The 8,429-nt window shown below is 50.3% G+C and overlaps 2 pseudogenes; both read left to right on the top strand.

The window, feature by feature from the left end:
* Positions 1-826: 826 nt before the first annotated feature.
* On the top strand, positions 827-945 carry LOC143937462 (5S ribosomal RNA; annotated as a pseudogene).
* A 323-nt stretch (positions 946-1,268) lies between these two features.
* On the top strand, positions 1,269-1,387 carry LOC143937289 (5S ribosomal RNA; annotated as a pseudogene).
* The last annotated feature ends 7,042 nt before the right edge of the window (positions 1,388-8,429 follow it).

Here is an 8,429-nt window from a genome sequence, read left to right as displayed (position 1 = left end):
GAGGAGCGGAGCCTCTTGGCCTCACCATCCGGAACCGATATATTCAATACATATAGGCTGTCGTGTCGCTGTAGAGACGCAAGTATTTTGGGAAGCAAAATGTGTGGATTGGAGACGGAAAAAATTAGATCGTCAGCGTACGCCGCAATTTTGTGGTGTGCCGAGGGTTTGGATATGCCAGTAATATTCGGGTCATTCCGAACGTGACACATAAGTGGTTCCAGTGTCAGAATTAAAATTAGGGGAGACAAAGGGCACCCCTGCCTCGTCCCATTAGTGATGGGGAAAGAGTCCGAGCACCACTCGGTCACCCGTACCGCTGCCGATGGCGTGGAGTAAAGCGACATTACCCAGCTCATCATGTTGGGGCCAAGACCTATATGTTCCAGGGTGGCCTGCATAAAGTGCCAGGCCACCCTGTCAAAGGCCTTCTCCGTGTCCGTTGACAACATAAGCAAGGGCCTTCCCTGTACATGCGCCGCATGGATTAAATTGAGGACTCGGGCCGTATTGTCTCTAGCTTCCGACTTATTTTTATTTTTTTGCTTGTTTCCCAAGGTGACTATCTTGGCGTTTGTCAAGAGGGTTGAAAGTGCCTGAAGAGATTGCCTACGGGCACATCACCCTGAAAGCACCCGATCTCGTTTGATGTTGGAGCCTAAGAAGAGTCGGGCCTTGTTAGTACCTGGATGGGAGACCGCCTGGGAATACCAGGTGTCGTAGACTTCTTTTTATGTTGTTGGCGTTGACCTGTTTTTTTTTCGCTTATTTCCCAAAGTGACCATCTTGGTGTTTGTCAAGAGGGTTGAGAGTGCCTGAAGAGATTGCCTATGGCCACATCACTCTGAAAGCACCCAATCTCGTCTGATCTTGGAGGCTAAGAAGAGTCGGGCCTGGTTAGTACCTGGATGGGAGACCACCTGGGATTACCAGTTATTGTAGGCTTCTTTTTATGTTGTTGGCGTTGATTCGTTTTTTTTTTTTTTGCTTGTTTCCCAAGGTGACCATCTTGGCATTTGTCAAGAGGGTCGAGAGTGCCCAAAGAGATCGCTTACAGCAGAATCACCCTGAAAGAGCCCTATCTCTTCTCTTTTCTGAGGCTAAGAAGGGTTGGGCCTAGTTAGTACCTGGATGGGAGATGGCGTTGGAATACCAGGTGCCGTATTCTTCTTTTTATGTTGTTGACATTGACCTGTTTTTTTTTCACTTGTTTCCCAAGGTGACCATCTTGGCATTTGTCAAGAGGGTTGAGAGTGCCCGAAGAGATCACCTACGGCCCCATCACCCTGAAAGCGCCCAATCTCGTCTGATCTCGGATGCTAAACAGTGTCGGGCCTGGTTAGTACCTGGATGGGAGACCGCCTGGGAATACCAGGTGCCATAGGCTTCTGTTTTTTTTGTTTTTTTATTTAGTAGTATGCGACATACAATGCAAAGGCAACTTCACAGAATGTGTGATACAAATAGTTATAAACAAACGATCATATTGCATGGATATCAGAGCCAATGGTAAGAAGTCTGAGGAGAATAGCACGTGTACAGCTTTACGGTCATATCAAGATGAGATTAAAGCTCCATCTCGTTGGGATCCTCTACCACTTAAAATATTATTGATACTAGCCCTGCTACCCTCGAAGAGTTTACATATCCATAGATAGGGGAAGAGTATTGTGTAGTAGTCAAATGGGGTCGGAACATACCATTTTCTTTTCCCTTTTTTGAGTTAAGAAGGGAAATAGTAGAACTGAAAGGAGGGAGAAGGGGAAAGAGAAGATTGGGGAAGGAAATGGCAGAAAAGGAAAAGAAGGGGTAAGGGGGTGTCGTGGGTAGAGTGGATAGTGTGGGGTCCCCTCCCAGGGAGCAAGAGACGCCCTCGGCTCACCAGTTCATCAGCTGTCCAACGTTTGGAACAGCGATCTCCAACGATCACCATGAGCTTACTATGTCTCGCGGAGGTATTCTTACGAAAAGCGAAACTGGGTCCAGTAGAACCATCTGTTCCCATGCTCCTCCGTTTTATCCCTCATTGTGGCAGTCAGGTCTTCCATTCGTTCAATATCATTTACCCTTGCGAACCACTGGGTCACCATTGGAGCAGATTGCTCTTTCCACTGACTTGGGATGCAGGCCCTAGCTGCATTGAGGAGATGTTTAAGTAAGGACTTATGATAACGCTTTCTCGACATAGGAGTTAGATTGAGAAGAACTGCTGCGGGATCATTGGCTAAGGAAATGTCTGTGAACTTGTGGATGAGTCTCAGGACAGGCTGCCAGAATGTTTGTAATTTAGGGCATTCCCAGAAAATGTGGAGAATGGTGCCAGTCTGTTGCCCACAGTGACAGCAGCGGTCAGATTGACCGGGGAATATTTTGGCCAACACCACCGGTGTACGATACCAGCGTGTGATCAGCTTATATGAGATCTCCTGATATTTACTGCAGAGTGACGACTTATGGGCGAAAAAGAGTATTCTGTCCTTCTGTGGTTTGGAGAATGTAGTTTGTAAGTCCCTTTTCCATTTAGCTAGGAAGGGTGGATCCGTTGAGGATTGTGCATCTGTCAGGATTTGGTAGGACCTAGAGAGGGAACCACGAATTGGGCCATCATCCAGGCAAAGTTCCTCGAAGGGGTGGAATTGTCTAGAGAAGAACGAATGGTTAGGTAGTGATCTGAGGAAATGGATTAGCTGTCTAGCTCTCCAGCTATCCAATGCAACAGGTACTTGCTCTAGCAGTATGGTCCCCACGGGAATCAAGCCCGTGGGTCCAAAAATAGGGCTGCTCTCAGAAGCCCTTTCGAGGCTTGCCTGGTAAAGGCCTGGTCAGACAGGCCCGGAGGGAATCTAGGATGTCCAATAATTGGGGTCATAGGAGAAGGGAAGTTAGTCAGGTGGGAAAGGTGAAAAAAACTATCCATCTCGGCGAGCGAGGGGCCAATTAACGGGTGAGTAGTCACACAGGGCTCCAATGGCCTCCCCGCCCAAGGCAGACCAGCCAGTGGAACCCGCGCCATCTCCTGCTCTAGCTTGACCCATAGCTTCAGTTCCCCATGCCGGTGTCTTATCACATATGGTCCCCCATCGGATAGTGTCCGCTGTGTACTGCGCATGCGCAGTACACAGCAACACAGATTCCGAAAATTGCCTAGCATGAACGGCGCCTGCGCACTGAGTCCAGGTTCTATCCCCACTATCCAAGTGGACATAGAGTAAGAATATAAAAGAGGCGAGCGCAGCGAGGCCGAGCCCGAAGCGTGGCGAGCAAAGCTCGCCTGCGAGGGACCCTCTAATATTCACAACCCTATGTCCGCTTGGATGGTGGGGCTACCACCTCCACTCACCGCGCAGGCGCCGTTCAGCTTCGGAGATTTTCCGAAGCTTCGTCTGCTCCGTACTGCGTATGCGCAGTACGGCGCGGACACTATATCATGGCCGGACAGTATATGGCAGAACACCGGCACCAGTCAACCACCGGTGTCATGTGCGTCGCTGTGTAATATAGAGCAGGGTCCGGGAAGCCATTACCTCCCCGCAATTTCGGTCGCAATAGCATTGTCCTACCAATACGCTTATGTTTTCCGCGCCAGAGGAACTTGATAAAGATTGAGCGAACCGCATGAAAGAAAGTCTGGGGTATTTTGATAGGTAAGGCTTGTAGTAGATACAGAAGTCGTGGCATCGCGTTCATCTTCAACACATTACAGCGTCCGAACCATGACAGAGCTAGTGGGTCCCATCTTTTAAGGTCCGCTGTAAGCCCATAGGCTTCTTTTTATGTTGTTTTTTGCTTGTTTCTCAAGGCGACCATCTTGGCGTTTGTCAAGAGGGTTGGGCGTGCCTTGAAGAGAACGCTTACGGCCACATCAACCTGAAAGCACCCGATGTCGTCTGATTTCAGAGGCTAAGCAGCGTCAGGCCTGGTTAGTACCTGGATGGGAGACTCCCTGGGAAGACCAGGTGCCATAGAAGGATCTGGTCTGGTCTGGTTAGTGTCTTTTTTTTTTTTTTATTCTTTATTTACGGATTGCAGGTAATACAGAGACAAACTTTAAAAGACATAGATCCCTCAGTTTTCCAGGTTAACAAAAATACATAGTTAATACTTCGTGGGGGACCGGGGGAAACCTAACAACTTATGTCAGCAGCAGCCCCAGCCGTGGCTAGGCCACCACATTATCCCACTCTAATGATCTGGCACCCCAGTGTCTACTTATAAACCAGGGCAGTCCGCGGGGCGATCCCCCTCAAGGCCCAGATTGAGGGGCCTCTAACATCGGTCACCTTCATTCTATTGGTCAAAGAGCTCAGCCGGGACCACCCCGAGGGCCGCCAACCCCTGGCTGGGAAATCGAGGGAACAAAACGAAAAGATCCTTGCAATCACCATGTATTTTAATTATACTTGGGAGTTAGGGGGTAGGGAAAGAGGGGGGAGCAAATGGGCAGGAGAAGGGGATGGGGGGCTCCAAGACAACCAACGACAACCAACGAGCAGTGTGCTCTTCCTCCCTGTCGCCTAACGCTGATGTGAGCTGTTCCATACGGTAGATGTCGCAAACTCTTGCAAACCAGTGAGACACCAGTGGAGCGGCCTGCTGTTTCCACATGCTAGGTATACATGCCCTGGCCCCACTCAGAAGATGTTTTAAGAGAGATTTATGGTACTTCTTGCTCGAGAGTGGGGTCAGATTGAGGAAGATCGCAGCTGGGTTGTTCTGGAGATCAATAGCCGTGAGGTCATAAATGATATTGAGAACCTGTCTCCAGAAATGGGCCAGTTGAGGGCATTCCCAGAAGATATGTAGTAACGTGCCGGCTTGTTCACCGCATCTCCAGCACAAAGGGCTGTGACCGGGAAACATAGCCGCCAGGACAGTGGGGGTCCTGTACCATCGGGTCAAAATTTTATAAGCTATTTCCTGGTATTTACTGCATAGGGATGACTTGTGCGCAAAAAGAAGCGCGCGGTTCTTCTGGTCTGGCGAGAGCCGGATATGCGGGTCTTGCTCCCATTTTTCCACGAACACCAGGTTACCCTGGGAGAGTTGGTCAAGTAGGATGCGATATGACAGGGAAAGAGACCCTCGGGTCGGTCCCTCTCCTGAGCATACCTCCTCAAACGATGTTAGGGGTCTGCGGAATTCGCCACTGTTTGGCAAAGATTTCAAGAAGTGGGAGAGTTGGGCAAGCTTCCACTGTCCCAGGGCAGTGGTTGCTAACGCCTCGTACATAGTGGAGACCGCTGTCCACGTCCTAGGGCCAAGAAAAGAAGAGGCCCGCACAAGGTCCCGGTCAGGGTCGAGGCGGAAAGACTTTTCCGTCATGCCGGGTTCAAAGCGTGGGTGTCCAATAATAGGAGTCATGGGCGAAGGGAAACTGGGCACGCCCATCAGGGTAAAATATCTGTCTAGCTCTTGTAACATTGGCTCAATGAGTGGGTGTGCCTGCGTCGCTCCGGACCAGCCCGGTCCACTCCAGGGCAAACCTGGAAATGGTACGGATTCACGCTCCAGACGAACCCACAGCTTATCCTTCAGGTGTCTGCACCAGTCAACTACTCTGTTCATGTGCACCGCCTGGTGCCTTGCCCTTGGGTGAGTCTCTTAACGCTGCCGACAATTCCTCCGGGGAGATAGGTTGCGAGAGAAGCTCTATCTCTTCCTGTGTCAGCGACGGGAGGTTTGCCGAAGCTAGGTACTCGTCAATGGCCGCTGTGCCGGCCTGGAGGGCGTCTCCTGAGTCCCGGGGGTGCAAGTTATAAAGGGCTTCATAGAAAGATCGGAAACACTCCGCTATCTCCCGTGAATCATGAAGCTTGGCACCCGAAGGGGAGGTTATGGTTGGAATGAAGGACGCGTTGCGTTGGGCACGCAGGGAGTTCGCTAGGGACCTACTACACCTGTCTCCATATTCATAATACGTCCTGCGAACCCACATGAGTCTGGTTCTAGCCTGAAAGAGAGAGAAATCTCTGATTTGTTCTCTAAGATCTCTCACCTCCACCTCCAGCGCAGCAGTCGGCTGGGATTTGTGTCGTTGTTCACACGCATGCAACTTGGCAATAAGTTTGGAGAGAGCCTCAGTTTTGGCCACTTTGAGTCTATGACCATGTTTAATAAGAATGCCCCTAATGTAGCATTTATGAGCCGCCCATAACATGAGGGGGTTGGAAACAGAATCACGGTTATGATCAAAGTAACTTTCTAATTCCCTAAGCAGGTCTGCGTGGGTCTCAGGGTCCTTCAGGAGAGACTCGTTCAGTCTCCACCAGGACTGCCCACGCGACTCCTGTTGTAGCTTCAGCATCAAAGAAATCGGGGCATGGTCAGACAGGGCTATGTGGCCTATCTGAGCGTCTGTGACCGCCGGGATAGCATTGTGGGTGACTAAAAACATATCTATATGTGAGTAAGAACCATGAGCGGTGAAAAAGAATGTATAGTCCCTATCCTGTGGGTGAAGCGTACGCCACACATCGATCAGTCGGTGGGAGTGTAGCAGGTCTCTTATGTGTGAACGCGTTCTCGCAGAAATCGCAGAGGTGCCCGATGATGAGTCTCTGCGGGGGTCCAAGGTGAGGTTAAAGTCCCCACAGCACCTTGGATGGGGGCTGAGGCTGCCTCCACAGTGTGGGAATGCAGGCCCGGGCGGCATTCAGGAGTTGCATCGTGAGGGTTTTTTTGTATTTTCGAACAGGCTGTTCGGTCAAGTGTAGAAGGCACGCTACTGGGAACCCAAAAGTTCCTCAAGGTCGGGCATGCCCAGAAAAGGTGTCCCATGGTCCCCATATCTGAATTTCACCTCCAACAAACATCCGGGATCGATCTATCCATTTTATTCAGAAGGTATGGGACTCTATACCAGCGTGAGACTATCTTGTATGTTGATATTGGTTTGCGATGGAAGCTTTATGTACTAAGGTCAGGATCTTCCCTATCTGTTGTGGGGTAAATGTGATGCCTAAGTCCCTCTCCCATTTGTGGATAAATGGTGGGGGTCGACTCCTCCTCCTGACTACTCAATAGGTTGTACAGGAGGGAGAGGGTGTGTCGCACAGGTTCCCTTTTGTGACAGATGGATTTATAGGGTGTCAGGTCTCTAGGAGTGTAGGGGGCCCTTTGTATGGCCAGAAGAAAGTGACGAAGTTGATAAGCACTAAACAAGTCAAGCGGAGGGTCAGAAAGCTCGGCGACAGTTTGCGTGGTCGGGAGCCCTCCCGTGGGCCACACCTCTCCCAGACGCTGTTTCCCCACCACTGTCAACTGTCGCAGTTTCTTGTTGGTAAATCCCGGTGGGAAGTCTGGATTACCTATAACCGGAGTCATTGGTGATGGCAGGGGAGCAATGTGTGTGCAGCGGAACAACCTCCGCACAACAGCCAACGTAGCTCCCACTACGGGGTGACCTCTGAGGTCTTTTGGTAGGGAGGACAGGAGCCACGGGGAGGTCAATAGGGGAATGGAACCATCCTCAATCTCCATCTCCACCCACTGCTTGTGTGGGCCATTACAATGCCAATCAACGACTCTCGCTAGCAGAGTCACTCTGTAGTATTGTCTGAGATCTGGGAGACCCAGACCCCCCTTGTCCTTTGGTCTGGCAAGCAATTGCAAACGGGCTCTGGGCGGTTTGCGCTCCCAAATAAAGTCCCGGAGCAGCACCTGCAGTTGTCTGAAAAAAATTGGGGGTAACCGGATCGGTAATGTCTGGAACATGTATAAGATCCGAGGGAGGGCCATCATTTTGAATGCATTACAGCGCCCGAACCAGGTCAGTGTTAAAGCATGCCAGTTTCCCAAATCAGATTTCAGTCTATCCAGGAGAGGGACAAAATTAAGCAGGTACAATTGCGCTAAATCCGCTGCGATGTCAACGCCCAGTTAACGTATAGATTTTTCAGCCCAGTAGAATGGAAAAGCGGACTGGAGCCTCTTGGCCTCACCATCCGGGACCGATATATTCAATACAGCCGACTTGGCGCAATTGTTTTTATAGTTTGATAGGCTGCCGTGTCGCTGTAGAGACGCAAGTATTTTGGGAAGCAAAATGTGTGGATTGGAGACGAAAAAATTAGATCGTCAGCGTACGCCGCAATTTTGTGGTGTGCCGAGGGTTTGGATATGCCAGTAATATTCGGGTCATTCCGAACGTGACACATAAGTGGTTCCAGTGTCAGAATTAAAATTAGGGGAGACAGAGGGCCTGAAGAGATTGCCTACGGGCACATCACCCTGAAATCACCCGATCTCGTTTGATGTTGGAGGCTAATAGAGTCGGGCCTTGTTAGTACCTGGATGGGAGACCGCCTGGGAATACCAGGTGTCGTAGACTTCTTTTTATGTTGTTGGCGTTGACCTGTTTTTTTTCCGCTTATTTCCCAAAGTGACCATCTTGGTGTTTGTCAAGAGGGTTGAGAGTGCCTGAAGAGATT

This window comes from Lithobates pipiens, unplaced genomic scaffold (assembly GCF_037356315.1).
Source record: "Lithobates pipiens isolate NorthernLeopardFrog02 unplaced genomic scaffold, aLitPip1_a1.2 Scaffold_28, whole genome shotgun sequence".
NCBI classification, from domain to species: Eukaryota; Metazoa; Chordata; class Amphibia; order Anura; family Ranidae; genus Lithobates; species Lithobates pipiens.
Note: the sequence above shows the minus strand (reverse complement) of the source record. Positions and strands in the feature narration are given on the sequence as shown.